Source organism: Jaculus jaculus, chromosome 1 (assembly GCF_020740685.1).
Source record: "Jaculus jaculus isolate mJacJac1 chromosome 1, mJacJac1.mat.Y.cur, whole genome shotgun sequence".
NCBI lineage: Eukaryota > Metazoa > Chordata > Mammalia > Rodentia > Dipodidae > Jaculus > Jaculus jaculus.
The window spans coordinates 210,276,827-210,294,297 of record NC_059102.1 but is presented as its reverse complement, the minus strand read 5'-3'; the positions used below and the strand labels follow the sequence as shown (position 1 = coordinate 210,294,297).

At 38.6% G+C, this 17,471-nt stretch overlaps 1 pseudogene; it reads left to right on the top strand.

Annotated features, from left to right (window-relative positions):
- Positions 1-3,239: 3,239 nt before the first annotated feature.
- On the top strand, positions 3,240-3,758 carry LOC101606609 (annotated as a pseudogene).
- The last annotated feature ends 13,713 nt before the right edge of the window (positions 3,759-17,471 follow it).

Sequence of the window (17,471 nt, the reverse complement as noted above, 5' to 3'; positions counted from 1 at the left end):
CTCTCAAATAAATAAATAAAAATAAACAATAATAATAATTAAAATAAAATGCTCAGATCCTCACAGTAATGATCAATCAAGGAAATATGCCTTGAGCTCTTCCAAATATGAAACTCAATATTTGCCATCCCAAGAGGGTTTGTCCTCTTCTAGTGTGTGACTGTCTAGCAGGCCTGACTTCATGAGGTCAGATGTCTACAGTCCAGAGCAAGGCACTTGGCTTAAATGCTTCTTTGTCACCACCTTAAAAGAACACAATATTTTTTAAAGTACCTCAGATTTTCACTGAAAACTCAAAATTATGTGCCTCATCTCACTCCTTAAAAGTACTTAGATATCACATTTAATGTTCCCCTCAATGAATATTAAAAGTGTTAGCACATTGCTTTGGTGAGCTAATAATCTTTAATGTATTTGCCTATTGTGCATATATTTATTGACAACCTGTGGTTTGGACAAAGGAATAAATACATTTTCTGTCCTCATAGAATTCTAAATTTGCTGTCTCTATATCAACTAGCATGCATTAAGTATTCCCCATGAATAGATTACAATTTTACAAGAATTTATTTTTATAATAACAGATACATCTCCTATTCTATATGCAAGTATATTGGGCCTATGTCCAAAAATATGATACCACGTATTTTTTATCATGAAAAATGACAGAATCATTCACTATTTAGTTGTGAATTTGATAGAATCAGGTAGGCCTCATAAACTTATAGTGATCCAAAATACTTCTGAAAGTAAGTCTCAATAACACCTAAAGAGGACTCCTGAGGACACAAATCATTTTCTCTTCCTCCACTTGAGTATAAACACTAGTATCTACTCTGGCTGGATTAAAAACATGACCATATTTGTGTCTGGCTTTAGTTTTACATACACAAGTGCTAATAATTCAGGCTAAAGCTTTGAAAGAATGGATACCAATGAAACCAGTCTGAAGTCTGTACAATGCAAGTCAATGGCAGACATTACTGAAGCCTTATTTTTGAATGTTAGAAGTGAAAACTACTAGCTACATGGTGGCCACATGCATAGTAATGGATCTTTGGAGCTTTCTGCCTATGATTAAAGGTTGAAGAGTAGTTTTCATGCCCCCACAGAGGCTGAGCCCACCCACATGATACATTTCTTTTGCCATGTTTTTTGGCCCTCAACAGCCATCTACTGAGCTCTATTATTAAGCAGAAAGTATTTTCCCAAAAAACACATATATTTACTAACTACTACAACAATGTTATTACCATTATCAATTTCTGCCCCTAAATAATTTTTCCATAGACCAAAAATTTTTAGATAATTGAGAGTTTGCAATTTTATGTACTTTTTTTCTATTGAGCAAGTATGAAAGCATTTTATAAAATTTTATGGTTTTGTCACTATAAGTTGCATGTTGATAGAAACTATTCAGGCCTTATTGATAACTTCTAATTATGATCCAGAATATTAACTAAAGATTTATACATAATCAAAAACTACATGAAACAATTTTCAGGACACTGAGCTAGTTAAGATAGGGTGGTAATCTTTAAGATATAATAACAGATGGAGTAGGCCAGCTTACTGCTGTGAAAAAAAAAATTATTATAGTGAAGTAAGGTGGAACTCAGATTTTAACAGAGTCCATGAATTGATGACATATAACCAAGAGTCTTGGGGTGGGGGACTAAGGTGTCTAAAATAGTAGAAGTGACAGTCACAAAAGGAAATACCCTGTGTCAAGTTACTCTAGAGAAACAAAACTAATTGTATGTATGTGGAAAACAATGATTATATACGTGCCACTATAAGAATATGTGTGTGTGTGTGTGTGTGTGTGTGTGTGTGTGTGTGTGTGTACACGAGAGAGAAAGAGATTTATAAGGAATTGGTTTATGTGACTGTGGAAGAGGAAAAGTTTCAAGATCTGCAATGAGCAAGTGGGAGATCAAAGGGAGATGACATGATATGTGAAAGTCAAAAGATTAAATTAACATCCACGAAGAGCAGTTCATGTCTGGAGACAGACAGCTTCAATATCCCAGCCCCAGCAGCCAGGCAGAAGTTCTCTGCTAGTCCTCTATCTTGTGTCCAATTTTCCCATTGATGAGCTTATACCCACTCATGTTATCAAGAATTACAACTGTTTCATTCAGCCCACCAGTTCAGACACTAACTTTATACAGAAACATCCTCTTAGAAATGCCCAGGATAGTGTTGGGCCAATATCAGGGCACCATGTGGACTGAACAAGCATTATATCTTCCCAGAATTTTAAGCAAAATATTGATTGATGCAATTGTGTAAGGAAATCACCTGTGATAAGAGAAAATAAACACCCAAACAAATTAGAATGAGTAATACTCTGCATTCACAAAAGGATTAAAATAGTATCTTTTCTACAAAGAAAGATAGAAAACTTTCTGCCTATGAATTGAAGTTTGAAAAGTAGTTTTCATACCTCCACTCACCAGTTTATAGCTCCTCATTTGTAGAGTACTGAAGAATGCAGAAGCATCTTATCTTAATATTAGTGGGCAACTAGCTCAAAACTGTGCCGCTTTGTTCTCATTTAATAATTCTTCAAAGGGAGACCTGAGAAAATATAACTATTTTTAAATAATGTAATTGTATAAAAGTGAAAAAAAACATAGCCCCAAAATAAAATTTATAATAGATGTATTTAATTTAAAATCACCAAATATACAAAGAGCAAGATATACCTAAAAGTTAAGTAGAAGCAAAATGATAAAATCTCAAACTAAAATTTTATTTTAAAAGTCTTCAATTTTCTGATATAATAAAATATAACATAGGGGACAGAGATGGCTCAGTTGTTAATGACTTTTTCTTGAAAAGCCTAATGAATCAGGTTCAACTACCCAGTACCCACACAGAGCCAGACACATAAAGCAGCACATGTGTCTGGAGTTCCTTTGCAGCATCAAGAGGCAAGATGTGTCCATTCTCATTCTCTCTCTTTCTCTCTGTATACATCTCTCTCTTTCGTCTCTCACCATCTCTTTTTGCAAAAATAATAATAATAATAATAATTAATTTTTAAAGAAAAAAGAAGTAAAATATACAATGTGTTGGGGCTATATCTTAGTAGCAGAGCATCTGCCCAGCATGTGTGAGATTCTGGCATCATTATACAGCAACATAAAAATATGCATGTTTAAATAGCAGCATAATCAGCATTATAGAGGAAAATACTAGTAAATTTAAAAGCACAGTATGCCCTTGCAGACATGGCGGCTCCCCTGGGCGGCATGTTCACCGGGCCACCGCCGCCGGGCCTCGCGGGCCAGGCCTAGCTCCTGCAAGCGGGGCTTGGAGCTTCCACATCAGTGATTAGTACATTGGTGGACGAGCTGGAGTCGTGCTTCAAGGCTTGCTTCGCTTCTCTTGTGAGTCAGGATTATGTGAATGGCACTGATCAGGAAGAAATTCGAACTGGTGTTGATCAATGTATCCAGAATTTTCTGGATGTTGCAAGACAGACAGAGTGCTTTTTCCTACAAAAAAGGTTGCAGTTGTCTATTCAGAAACCAGAGCAGGTTATCAAAGAGGATGTATCAGAACTAAGGAATAAATTGCAACGGAAAGATGCTCTGGTCCAGAAGCACTGGACAAAGCTGAGGCACTGGCAGCAGGTGCTGGGGGACGTCAATGCACAGCACAAAAAGCACGTCGAAGTCCCTCAAGGCTCCTTGGCCTACCTCGAGCAGGCATCTGCCAACATTCCTGCACCTATGAAGCAGACCTGAGTGCTCTGGCCAGCACGGATTCCTGTCCAGACAGCTGATCAAGCTTCCTTCCTTATGGCATTTTGGAAGAGCTCTGTTGAAGAATGATAGGCTGGGTGTGGTGGCACACGCTTTTAATCTCAGCACCTAGGCGATGGAGGTAGGAAGATTTCTGTGAGTTTGAGGCCTCCATGAGACTACACAGTGAATTCCAGGTCCGCCTGAGCTAGGGTGAGATCCTACTTTGGGAATAAAAAACAAAAAAGAATAATTTAATGCTAATTTTATGTTCCCACTATTATTATTATGTGGGTTTTTTTTTTGTTTTTTTTTTTGTTGTTGTTGTTGTTGTTTTTGAGGTAGGGTCTCACTGTAGTTCGGGCTGACCTGGACTTCACTATGTAGTCTCAGGGTGGCCTCGAACTCAGTGGTGACCCTCCTATCTCTCTGCCTTCTGAGAGCTGGGAGCAACCCACTATTATTTTTGAGTGTTAGCTCTTACTCCCTCCTGAGACAAGGTCTCACTGTCCACACCAGGCTGGCGTGGAGTGCAGCCCCCTACCTTAGGCTCCTCAGTCCTAGCTTCTTGGGTACTTTGAAAGTACATGTCTTTGGTAAGTCAAGTAAGGTTTTGTGTTTTTAGTAAGTTCAGACTGTCAGGGTAATGACACAAATTCCCTCTTGCTTCATGGAGTCTTTGATGGGTTAAATATCTTTCCATAGCTTCATCTCCATTTTTCTGGTTGCTAGTTTGTTAGAACTGAAGGAAAGAAGTAATAATCTGAGAAGCAGGAGATAAATTGTTGGCTTTAATAGCTATTCATCCATGGTAGTGCAGACAGATGCATAAATTTTCTTTTTCAAGACTTTGAACTGCCTCAGGAAGAGGAGTCTAACACAGCATGTTATGCTTCCAGAACAGTACACAGTTTGCACATTTTGTGAGGGAGTTACAAAAGGTTCAACTATGCTGTTAGTGTGCTGAGTATAGGAGGTTTGACGTCGGCTTCTACTTGGGGTGAGTTTGTATTTGCATCATGCTTACTTGGGGATGAATCAGGACCATGCTGTCCTGGTCAGTGTGAGGACAAGGCAGACCTTGTCTCAGTAGTGTCACAGTGGGGACATCGGTGAGCTGTAAGGAGTTAAAAGATGACGTAGATTATCCCTGCTTTGAGGTTGGTGCAGTTTTACCTTTTCGGAAGATTACATCCCTTGACCAGAGCAAACACCGCACTGTCCTGAGTAGTGTCTCCCGCTCAATGTCTTGCCCACATTGGTCTACAGCCTTCATGTCCCTCACATTGACACTCATTAGTGTTCCTTGTCTGGTCTGGATGCCACCTGGTCTGTGAAGCTTCCATTGTCTTGTCCCCAGGGCCCAGGATTTTGTGTATGTGTCTCTTACCAACATTTTTAGTTTTTCCTTAAGTGTTATGATTCATACTTGTCTTTATGTCTGTTGCTGCATATATCCCCAAGAATTAGGCATTATTCCCCTTGAACCTAAGAGATCACATTTATATTTTATATGGTGCTTTTTGTCTTTCTTTGTGGGCTTGGTTGTGTGGTACTTCCCACATGGGCCTATGTGTACCGCCTAAAGCCAACACAGTCCCTCTTACTAGAATGAATAAGGTAAGCATAGCTTTCAGAAGTTGTTCTAGGTGAGACCCAGTGGCAGACATGTACTCCCCACTCTTGGGAGGCATGAAGGAAGATCAGTTCAAAGTCATCCTGTCACACAGCAAGTGTGAGATCAGCCTGGGTGACATGAGACTTTTATCTTAAAAAAATAACAAAAATGATTGCTGTTACTCACATAAGGTTTTGACTGGTGGTCTCATACTAATTATGCTAATTAGAAGCACCAAGCCAGGGCATGGTGATGCACACCTTTAATCCCAGCACTTGGGAGGCAGAGGTAGGAGGATAGCTGTGAGTTCAAGGCCAGCCTGGGATAGAATGAGACTTTACTTTGGGGGACAAGAAAAAGCAGCTCTGACTGGCAGTTTTAGATTTCTTGGTAAAAACCTAATGTGACTACCTCTTTTAAAAAATAATTTTTGGGTCATGATTTGCAGAGACATTTATCATACTAATAACTGGGAGCTATCTCCACAATGCACGACCCATTTTCATTAACAAGGAGGGTCTAATGTGACGGGGTAGATCACAGATGAGCCTAAATAATGGTACCAAACTGCCTGTATTCACTGAAATGAAAACTAATAAATTAAATTAAAAAAAATAATAATAATTTTTGGGGAGGGAGGGAATTACCATGGGATTTTTTTTATAATCATGAAAATGCTAATAAAAATTAAAATAAAATAAAATAAACAAGATATTTATTAAAAAATAATAATTTTTATTGGGACCTTTATGAACATTCTGCAAATTAGCCATATTCCCATCAGGTTATCCTAATTTGTCCCCTCTTCCCACCCCCATTCCAATGAGGGCACTTATCAGTGGGGACATAGGTAATCACTGGCTCATGAATGTACCCATCTGTTCCTGTCAGGAGGACAGTACCTCACAGTATGCCTTTCCACCTGTGGCTCTTAACCTGCTTTCCACTCCCTTTTCCACAATCTGTTACATTTTCATTAGTCTTTCAGTAATAAAGGTGTTCTTGGTGAAAAAAAAAAACACAGTATTATAAACCATACACAACATTAATATAGACAAAAAATAATAATTTTTAAAAGAAAGAGAACTAGCAGATGGTGGGACTATTTCAGATGCTCCAACATGCATGTAAATTGATGTCTAATAAAGAATGAAAACCCAAAAATAACTCAAACCAGTAGTTCCCAAAAACTCAACAAAATGCAAACACAAGACCTATGATAAAAACTATACCAAGAGACATCACAACCAATCTGCTCAAAACAAATGATAAAATCAAAATCAAAAGATCTTCCAGGGAAAGCAAGATTTGAAAATCATATCATACATAGAAGGACAAAGATAAGGATGGTGGTTGATCTCTCACTGGAAAAACTGCAAGTCAGAAGACAGTGGAGCAAAACTCATGAAGGAGAGGGGGTGCAAATCAAACTAAATTTCTTTCCAAGCATCGTGACACACACCTATAGTCTTATCACTCAAGAAACAAAGGCAAGAGGATTTCCTGAGTCTAAGAACTTGACACCAACCTAGGCAAAATATCATGACCCTGACTGAAAAATAAAATAAAAGATAAAAAATATCAACCTAAATTTTTCTGCTTGTAAAAATATCTCCTTACAAACCATGATGAAACAAGTCCTTACGTGTACAAAAAAAAGTAGTTCAGTAGTTTACAGACACCCTTTAGGAATGTTCAATGATGATGAGTGACTATGATGACAAAGTGTTCTTATAGCTTATTGCATTAATAATCTAACTTTGCTCCCAAAATAGATGGTCCCTATAGTTGTTTTTGCTCTGTGCTTCAGTCTACATATCTAATTTTATAATTTGGTTGTTTTAAGGCTTTGGCTATACATTTTCATAATTATTTCTGTCCTTCTCTAATAGACCCCTTTCTATCCTACTTCCTGCTTATAAATACTGGGTTTAGAAATGAAATAATAAACTGAGAATGTGACCAGATGAATTAAAATAGCCTAATAAGTTGTAAGTCATATTCTGAGAAAAATTACAATAAGAAAAATGATTAGATATTGAATACTCAATCTGTGCCAGTCACTATTTAAAATCTCTCATGCATATGATTTATAATCTTTTCCATCACCTCCAGAATCCTCTTCCAAATTAGGTACATTACTGAATAAAGAGACAGAATGGTAATTTGCTTTAAAGTACCAGCACTGAATCAAGATATTCCAATTGAATTCACAGCTCTAAGCTTCCTAGTACTAAAATGAACAGGTGGTGCACGCCTTTAATCCCAGCACTCAGGAGGCAGAAGTAAGAGGATCTCCATGAGTTTGAGGCCACCCTGAGACTACATAGTGAATTCCAGGTTAGCCTCAGCTAGAGTGAGACCCTACCTCGAAAAATCAAAATATAAATAAATAATAAAATAAAATAAAATAATGAACAGCTCACACAGCCTTACATTCTTCATGCAGGCCAGCCCAAAGGCTCCTTACTGACCCTGTGATTAGTGAAAGCACTGTAAACAAAAGGGCCTTCAAATAGGACAAGAGCTAAATGTGTTTAGAATCTCATCTTATCTTCACATAGTAAACAAAGAAGCACAAAAATTATCATTGTATATATCCTTCATCTTTTGCTATCTTGATCTTCTTCTACCGAAGCTTAAAGTCCAGGAAATAGAAATTTTCAAGCACATAAGTCAGATGTCTTGTGGATATCAGCTTCTAATAACCACCCAAGGATTGTAAGTATCAGAGTTTCCTTAAGGGACTCCCAAATCTGCCAAAGAAATCAAAAAGGAAAATTGGGCTCAGAAGCATGATAGATGAGTTAGATTCAGCCTGCCACTCCAAAGTATGCTGCCAGAATAACCCATAGGGACAGTGACTTTGCAGTGAACCATAATTCAAGTATAACCACAAGCAGTCGCATCACTGAAATAACCCCTATTTAAGTCTGATCCTTAAGATTGTAAAGGTGTCCTGCTCATGTCTGAAGGCACAATATTCTTATCAATGTTCACCCAGCATTTTGCTGGCAGCAGTCTACAGCAGTGTTTTGTTTTTCTTTCCTTCTAGGTATTGAATTTATATGTGACACTTTTTCAAATGATCAGAATAAATTTAAATCAGAATAAGAATTTTTATTTTATTGTTTTAAATATTGTTATTTATTTATTTGCAAGCAAAGCGAAAGAGAGAGAGAAATAATTGGCACACCAGGGCCTCTAGCCTCAGCAAATGAACTCCAGATGCATGTGCCCCTTTGTGCATCTGGTTTTATAGGGTACTGGGGAATTGAGCTCTGGTTGTTAGGCAAGTAAGTGCCTAAACTATTCCACTATGTCCAAATGTTTTGTTTGACTTCATGTGGACCTTAAATTAATATGTCTGTCATCACAGAACTGCTGCTCATAGAGTAATCTATGCTCTAAAGGATTATTTTGGCACTTTATCCAGTGTAACATCTCTAAGAGCTAAAGAATGACCAGCCAGGAGTTGGCTGTGAATACAGTCCAGAGTTCATTATTTCAAAGTCTTCCAAGAGTGTCTTGATGGACTAGATGCCAAGGAACAAATCAACACAAAAGGCAATTTCCCAGCATTCTGTGCTGACCATCTGTGCTGTCATCTTCCCATATTCTCATTATCCCTCTACCTTTTCGTTGTCTTCCCCCATCTTTGTGCCCTGCTCTGTGTATCTGCCATAACATCTTTTTCTTCGATTTCTTTCCCTCCTTTTTTCCTTACTTCCATTTCTTTTGTCTTTACCTCTTCTATTTTCTTTCTTCCATTTTTTCATACTACAGATTTTGTCTAGATGTGTCAGTTGAATGGTGTTTTAGAGCTCTACTTTTTTAAAACTTGGTACAAATGAAAAGTTTATACATGTCTTAAAAATTGAGCAGTCTCCAAGTGGCTTTTCATGCTATTTTCCTGGAGTCAATGAGCTTTGTGTTTAAAAAAAAAAAAAACACAAGTATGAAGTTATTTTTTTTCTCCCAAACCATCAGATCGTCAAGACTTGACTTGGTCTCCATTGCTATCAACATGCTTTCAACACTGCTCTGCCACACCATTCACTCCCTTTTATAATAAAATATTTCTTTTTAAAAATATATTTATTTATTTGCAAGACAGAGTGACAGAAGACAGAGAATTGGAACACCAGGTTTTCTAAGCACTGCAAACAAACTCCAGATGCATATGCCACATTTTGCATTAGGCTTTATATGGTTATTAGAGAATTGATCCCAGGCCTGCAGGCTTTGCAAGCAAGTGCCTTTAACCACTGAGGCATCTTCCTGACACTTTATAGTCAGGTATTTCTGTTAAATAACTTATCTCTGAGTGTACATGCCATCTTCCTATATTATTCTTTAAAGACTAATTTTTGAGACTATTTCTTTCAGAAATGCTACCTTATTTTGTATTATTAAGAACTTATATATGTAATCATATAGCAATTTGATCATGTTCTCCTCCCTTTATTCTTTTTTTCCCTTTCATGAGAATATTTTAAAATTAACTGTTTTGACAGCCTCAAATACTTCATTGCTTTTGAGAAGATGATAATGAACCTAATAAAGAAAAGCTAGTATAAGGCCAAATAGTTAATTCTTTTGACTATGTTGAAATTCTAATAAGGCCTTTAAAAAGAAATTGTGTGTTGTGTAATAAAAAAGAGTGCATAAAAGGATGTTCTGTGGTACTTTTGAAACATCAAAAGTCTTTATACAGAAATTATCAGGTGACAGAAAAACAAAAATGTAATAGAGTTCATAATGTATGATGAGAGTTTCAACAATCCCAAACACTGGTTTCATAGAAACAAGAGCAAGATACCTAGAAACTCTAGAAACCCAAAACAAAACAAAAAAAAGGTATAAATTGTAAAAGATCATGGATGGTCCATAATATCCAGGAATTAAGACAATAACCTTAAATTTGTTGGCAAATATGTCATGAAGATTTTCTCAGTAGCAAAGTCCCTGCCAGATGTGAAAGCATGGAAGAGTGTACACATTTAGTGGGGTTGATAAGAAATAACATGTCATGGATTTTTAGGGTTATGAACAGGTTTTATAGTAGAAACATTGACTATGTGCTATTAATTCATATATGTAGTCATGGTTTCCTGAAGGGTGTGCCATCTAGCCAAAACTCCAATGGTAGAGGTTGAGGAAGGGAGTAACAGAAGATATAATTTAAGCACTGGAAAAGCAGGAGAGCACAGAGACCTGAAGATATTCAGCATATGAATTATGTCATTAGCAATTTAGATTCAATAGTTTTCTAAATGCATGAAAATAAGTATTTCATTTTTATCTACCTTCATTTTTTAACTTTACAAGGAAACGACAATGAAAATTAAAATTTATGCAAAGTGCCTAAGGAATAGTCTGGCACATAATAAGTGTCCAGTATAGTTGCATTGGATTGAATCTAGTTTGTATGCCAATGAGAGCAAGATATGCTATTACTTTATGTAACACAGAAAAAAAGGAGAGGGGAGTCTTAATTGACATTAACCCATAACCAATAGAAACAGGCATCCTAGTAACAGAAAAATTAAAATATGAGAGAAAATGTGTATTTTAGAATACATGAAAAATGGTAAGTAGTTTATTCCCCAGTTTATAAGAACTCAAGACTATTAACAACTCAAAAAATATGTGAAGATTTAAAGTAAACACATCAGGGTGCTCCTGGATGATAGTTAGTTCTTCATAGTACCAGTATATTTGCTTATTAATTGTCAAGAGTCAAAATCATTATCAGTCAATAAAGATTATTGGGGCTGGGGCTGAGCTAGGGGTCATGCCCCAAAGGTAGAGACATTCCTGAATGGCTGTCTGGGAGGGCAAGACCAGTGCAAGAGAAGCTGGGAGCAGGGCCCATCTACATATCATGTGAGCATTATGAAAAGCAGCTGATCTTGACACAGCCAGCTCAGACATTAAGAAAACCATGTCTCCCAAGGTATTTCTTGGAATTGCCTAGAGGAGCCACACACAAAATATACCCTGCCCAGGCTCAAACACACCCACCCCAATCCAGTGGATAGTCTTCAATCCCACACCCACCTTGATCAATTTATACCAGGCTACATGAAACAGGCTATACAAAAGCTGATATTGCTACATCCTCAGTGAGACAACTGAACTCAAGATGGCTAAACTCCAATGCAAAGGAAACAACAAACAATACCCAACCAAAGGATTCCCACCAAGATTACCTACAACCACATTGGAAGCCTCCAATGAAAGCTTAGAGGAAACTCAGGACACAGAAGCCCAGAATGAAATCTCAAAAAGCATTTTAAATGAATTTAATGAAATTGTAAATGAATGGCTGGCTGAAAGGAAAGAAACAGGACAAAGAATAATCAAATAGGAACTCCAAGAATAGCTGAAGGAAATGGAAGAAAATCAGCAAAAAGAATCTAAAATACAAATGAAAGGTTGGATCAATGAACTGGAAGATAAGGTGCTTAGAAGTTAGGGTGCTTGTGGGCAAAGCCAAAGGACCCAGGTTTGATTCCCCAGTACCCACATAAAGCCAGATGTACAATATGGTGTATGAGTCTAGAGTTCATTTGCAGTGGCTAGTGGCCCTGTCATACCCATTCTCTCTTTCTCTCTCTCTATCTTCTTCTCTTTCTCTCCTCTCAAATAAATAAATAAATAAAATATATTTTGTTATTTTTTTATTTTTATTTATTTAACAGAGAGAGAGAGAGAGAGAGAGAGAGGGAAAGAGGGAGAAAGAGACAATGAGAATGGGCACACCAGGGCCTCCAGCCACTGCAAACGAACTCCAAATGCATGTGGGAACTGGGGAATCGAAGCTCGGTCCTTTGGCTTTGCAGGCAAACACCTTAACCACTAAGCAATATCTCCAGCCCAAATAAAATACTTTTAAAAAGAAATAAAAATGGAATTCAAGAAAGAGATGGAAATACTGAAAAAAAAAACATAACAGAAAATATAAATGCAATTGCCCTCTTAAAATGTTCCCAAGAAAGCCAAACCAACAGAATAGACAGCAAGGAGGATAAAATTTCAGCACTCAAGGATAAGATGGAAAAATTACACTGGAGCTCCAACGTGTGAAAAGAACATGAGGAAATTTTAGGACACCTTTAAAAGCTAACTATTCAAATCATAGGCATACACAAAGGAAGAGAAATAAAGGACAATACAGACAAAGAGAATAGCTTCAACAAATTATTGAAGAAAATATTTGCAACCTTACATAAGAGTGATACTGGAGGTATATAGGCCACCAAATAGACAGGATCGAAGAACAGACACCCAAGAACACATAATAATCAAAACTCTAAATACAGAAAACAAGGAGAGAGTACTTAAAGCTGTTAGAGAAAAGCAGTTCCTAACATAGAGGTTAGAGCATCAGAATTACCTCAGGTTTTTCAATGGAAATGATTAAAGCCAGAAGGGCTTGGAGTGGAGTATTTCTAAAACTAAATGAACATAGCTGTCAACCCAAACTACTTTGCCCAGCAAAACTATCTCTCATCATAGAAGATGAAAGAAAACTTTTCATAACCTAAATCAGCTATATGATTACAGGAGCACCAAACATGCCTTACAGAAAACACTGCATGGAATACTCTACACTCAGGAGATAAACCAACAGTCACAAGAGGGGAGAAAAAGTAACAATCAAAACCAGATTGGTTAGAAAAGAATGCAAAGATCAAGATGACATCAAGCCCCACAAAACCGCCAACAGAACAAGGATTAACTCACAACTCACAATTGTAACTTGAAAGTTAAATTACCTCAATTCCCCTATCCAAAGACACAGATTAACAGGCTGGATAAAGAAATTGATTCAATTAAGTAGGTTTTATCCCAGGGATGCAAGTATGGTTCAACATATGGAAATCAATTAATGTAATTCACCACATAAATAAACTTAAACACAAGAATAAATTATTTCTATAGATATAGAAAAGGCCTTCAACAAAATACAACATCCCTTCATGATCAAAATACATGGTATTGAGGAAGCATATCCCAATATAATGAAGAAACTTGGTATAGAGGAAGCACATCTCAACATAATGAAGGCTATTATAAAGTACCTAAGGCCCAGATAACACTAAATGGGGAAAGTCTTGAAGCATTCCAATTACGATCTGGAACAAAATAGCAGTGCCCACTCTTGCCATTGATTTTAAACATTGTACTCTAAGTTTGGCCTCAAACCCATTAAATCCACAACACAATAGAGGTCATTGCCAAAACACTTGATTACCTGCTAGAATTTAAAGGTAAGATCATACTGCTGAAGACACCACTGGCTATGGTCACAGGACAATAAATCACCATGGAGGAACCAAAAGGGAAACTAGCTCTGCCCTGACTTGCTCCCATAGTGTTGGAAAGTACTATGAGATCAGTTGGGGGAAAAACAGGTCCCCAACAGCATGAATAATCAGGGGACTCTGCAAATTATGAAATCAACCAGCCAGACAAAAATAACACACTTGTGCAATAGTGCCACACAGCCTCTGGGGGTCACCAAGTATTCTCTGGAGAGGCCAACTCAGTAGACGAGAACTCATACCTGGTGCTGGAAACCAAGTCAGATTCCTATAGTCAAGAAACTCATACTTCAGTGAGAAGCCCCCACTGTTCTCCGGAGAAGAAGAGTGGGCTTTCACACCAAAAATCTCTCAAAAAGAAACTTTGTATATCCCCTTTAACCCAAGCAGCTCTCACTTTTGGTTAGAAAATCTGCTTTATTTTACAGATGGCAGAGTAAACAAAGGAAAGTTGAAAACTATTGATAAGACAAAAAGATATGGACTACCCACGACTAGCCTTGCCATCTCTTCCACATCTGCCAGGGTCCAGGAGAACTTGCAATGAAAACGGAACCAGAGACTTCGTCTGGACTTCTGGTTAAGATGGAGGCGTAGGTATCATGCCAAAGCAGCCTGGGGTGGAAAAAGATCAAAAAAACTCAGCAAAATACACACTTTTACTAAAAAGTGAGGTGTATAGGAAATTGAAGCAGCAGCAGAGAACTAGAAGAGATTCAGAGCATCCAGAGCACACACAGGCCGGCAAAAGCAGCCCCAGCAGCTCTGCCAACCGCGGTGGCGGCAGCGCAACAGAAAGCCGCCAGGCTCGGCTCCAGCTGCAGGAAAAGCCAGGTGCGGGAGCTTCCACTCACATTGGCGTTCTCCGCAACTCAGGAAATGTGAAGGGAGACCAGCAGTGAGCAACTGAGGAGCAGACCACGAGGTAGAAGAACATGTGGAGCAGCAAGAGAACCAGAGCAGCTGCGGCTCCCTCCCCTCCCCCACCGCCTGAGCCCAGCTTCCGCAAGTAGAGCAGCATCCCGGGACCTGGCCACACCAACTTGGGCCGACAGCGGGACCCAAGCAGGAACAGAGTCCGGGAGCAACATCAGCGCCTCCGGCACCAGTAACAGCAGCCCCAGCAACAGCAGCTTCAGCAGCAGCAGTGGCTCCAGAAGTGGCAGCTACAGCAGCAGCAGCAGCGGAGGCAACAGCAGCAGTGGACCCAGCAGCAGAGCTTCAGCTGCTGACAGACCCAGCAGAGGCAACTTTAGCAGCAGCAGTTCCAGCAGCGGGGGTGCTGATCTGCAGGGCCACAGTTGCCAGGCTCAGTATGCCCCGTAGGAAAAGCCAGTGCCCAGCTCCAGACAGCAGCCCGACGACCCAGGCAGCAACTTGACTGAGATCAAACTCATCCAAGGTAACTGGGATTGCACCAGGGAAGGGTCTCACTTGGTCACAAGCTGACTTGGATCCCTCAACAGACCAGAAATCTTAACCTCTTTATTGATAGAGGATCTGGTTGTTATAATAACTACTCTTGCATACATTCTTGGGGCTGTTTTTGATTGGATGTGTACAGTGTTTAGTTAACTTTTAGAATCTACTGGCATTTTATTCCACTCAGCCTACTTGAATACTCCCATAGCAGGGAAACTCAACCCCTAGGAGCACCTTTGTAGATACTCTGAGAGTCTTAAGAGCCACACCTAACACCTTAAGCTCCTACCCTGAAAATATATAACATCAAATCAATTGATACAGCTAAGAATACCCAGCTAGCTAGAAAATCCAAGCATTAACTTAATCCAAGATGCAAAAATATATACATTATAACACAAGAAAGAGGCACCAGAAACTCTTCTCTTACTACTAACCTGATAACCCACTCCAGGGTGATGGTGGCAGACTCGCGATCAAGCACAACCTATAAAAGCAGAAATCCAGAGGCTGCAAAGAACTCTGCACAAAATCAGACTACCAACAGGCCTGCTAGGGCTCAGGGATCATTGCAGAATAGGGGGCAAAAAAAAAAATTGTAAGAGCCACAGAGCAGGTGGGAATACCTAGAGGCACAGTCCCCACACTATCCCAGTGGGATTTACTGAGGCTTTCATAACCCACAGTAAATCCCATATCCCCACAGAGGAGGGCCTCAGAGAAATGGGAAGAGGGAGAGATAGAATAAAAGGCTATTAAAAACTGAAAAAATAGGGCTGGAGAGATGGCTTAGTAGTTAAGCGCTTGGCTGTGAAACCTAAGGACCATGGTTCTAGGCTTGATTTCCCAGGACCCACTTTAGCCAGAAGCACAAGGGGGTGCATGCATCTGGAGTTCATTTGCAGAGGCTGGAGGCCCTGGCACACCCATTCTCTCTCTTTCTCTATCTGCCTCTTTCTCTGTCTGTCACTCTCAAGTAAAAAAATAAAAATAAACAAAAAAATTAAAAAATAATTACTTAACAATTATTGTTATACTGTATTAAATATCATATTAGCATCTGCATCCATTCTCATTGTAACCATCATTTTAATTGAAATGTATCTAAGAGATAGGAACCAGATTCAATGGAAACATTTAGAAAATGCTGTTAATTCATATATGTACTAATGACTTCCACAAAAGGTGTCATCTAACCAAAGTTCAAGTGGCAGATTAAGAGGCTGAGGAGTGTTAAACGTATTTTAGACATAAAGAGAATATAGTTCGATATGAGAAAGCTAGAAAGAGCAGACACCATAAGGCATCCAATATATGGCTATTATCTACTCTTTTGTTGTTTTTTTTTCCACTGTAGGGTCTCACTCTAGCCTAGGCTGACCTATATCTTACTCTATAGCTCCTGGATATCCTAGAACTCAAAACAGTCCTCCTAGTTCTGTCTCCCATGTGTTGGGATTAAAGCCATACCACTCCCATCATAATTTGCTGTTTAGCTTCCACATGTATCTAAATATAATCAGGTGCTCAGTATTTTACATTCCATGACCAGAGCAAAGAAACATTAAGCTAAGTCCAGGAAATCATGGCAAAATTATCTTATTTATAAAGTTTTATGTCATTTCAGACTCTGTCTCGAGAATTTCTGGGCAACAGCTTACTAAATTTTAGATGTATTCATGTATCAGTCCACATTTTTTTTGAGTTAGAATTCATAAGCAATCTCAGTCTTGTCTAGCTGGAGGCTGCAAGATTTTGTTTTCTCAAAAAGACTCTGTCCTAGCACTTTCTTTGCAATTTGTTCAAAGGAAATGAGAAGCCCAAATGAGAAATTGACTTTTAAGGAATATGATTTTTGGGGGGTTTTGTTTTATTTTTTTTCAAGGTAGGATCTCACTCTAGCCAAGACTGACCTGGAATTCACTATCTAGTCTCAGGGTAGTCTCGAACTGATGGTGATCCTCCTACCACTGCCTCCCAAGTGCTGGGATTAAAGGAGTGCGCCACCACGCCCACAAGGAGTATGTCCTTAATGATAATTAAAACAACTATTATCTCCTGCTCACTCTCTAGGATCCTCAAGCAACTCAGGATATTCTTGAGATTTACAAATTTCTGTCAGATGTGGTAGAATCTGCTAGTAAAGGATTGCTCAGGAAACAGCGACAAAAAAATCCAGAGTTTGAGGCTAGCTTGCCTCTCAGTACTGATAACAATGGCCCTTATTCACTGTGAGAAGCAACCTGTGTGTACACCCATGATGTGTTAGATCCATTAATCTCCAAGGAAATTTTCTAGCTAATTAATAACTACCCCCTGAGATAACAGGTTGTTCTCCAGATT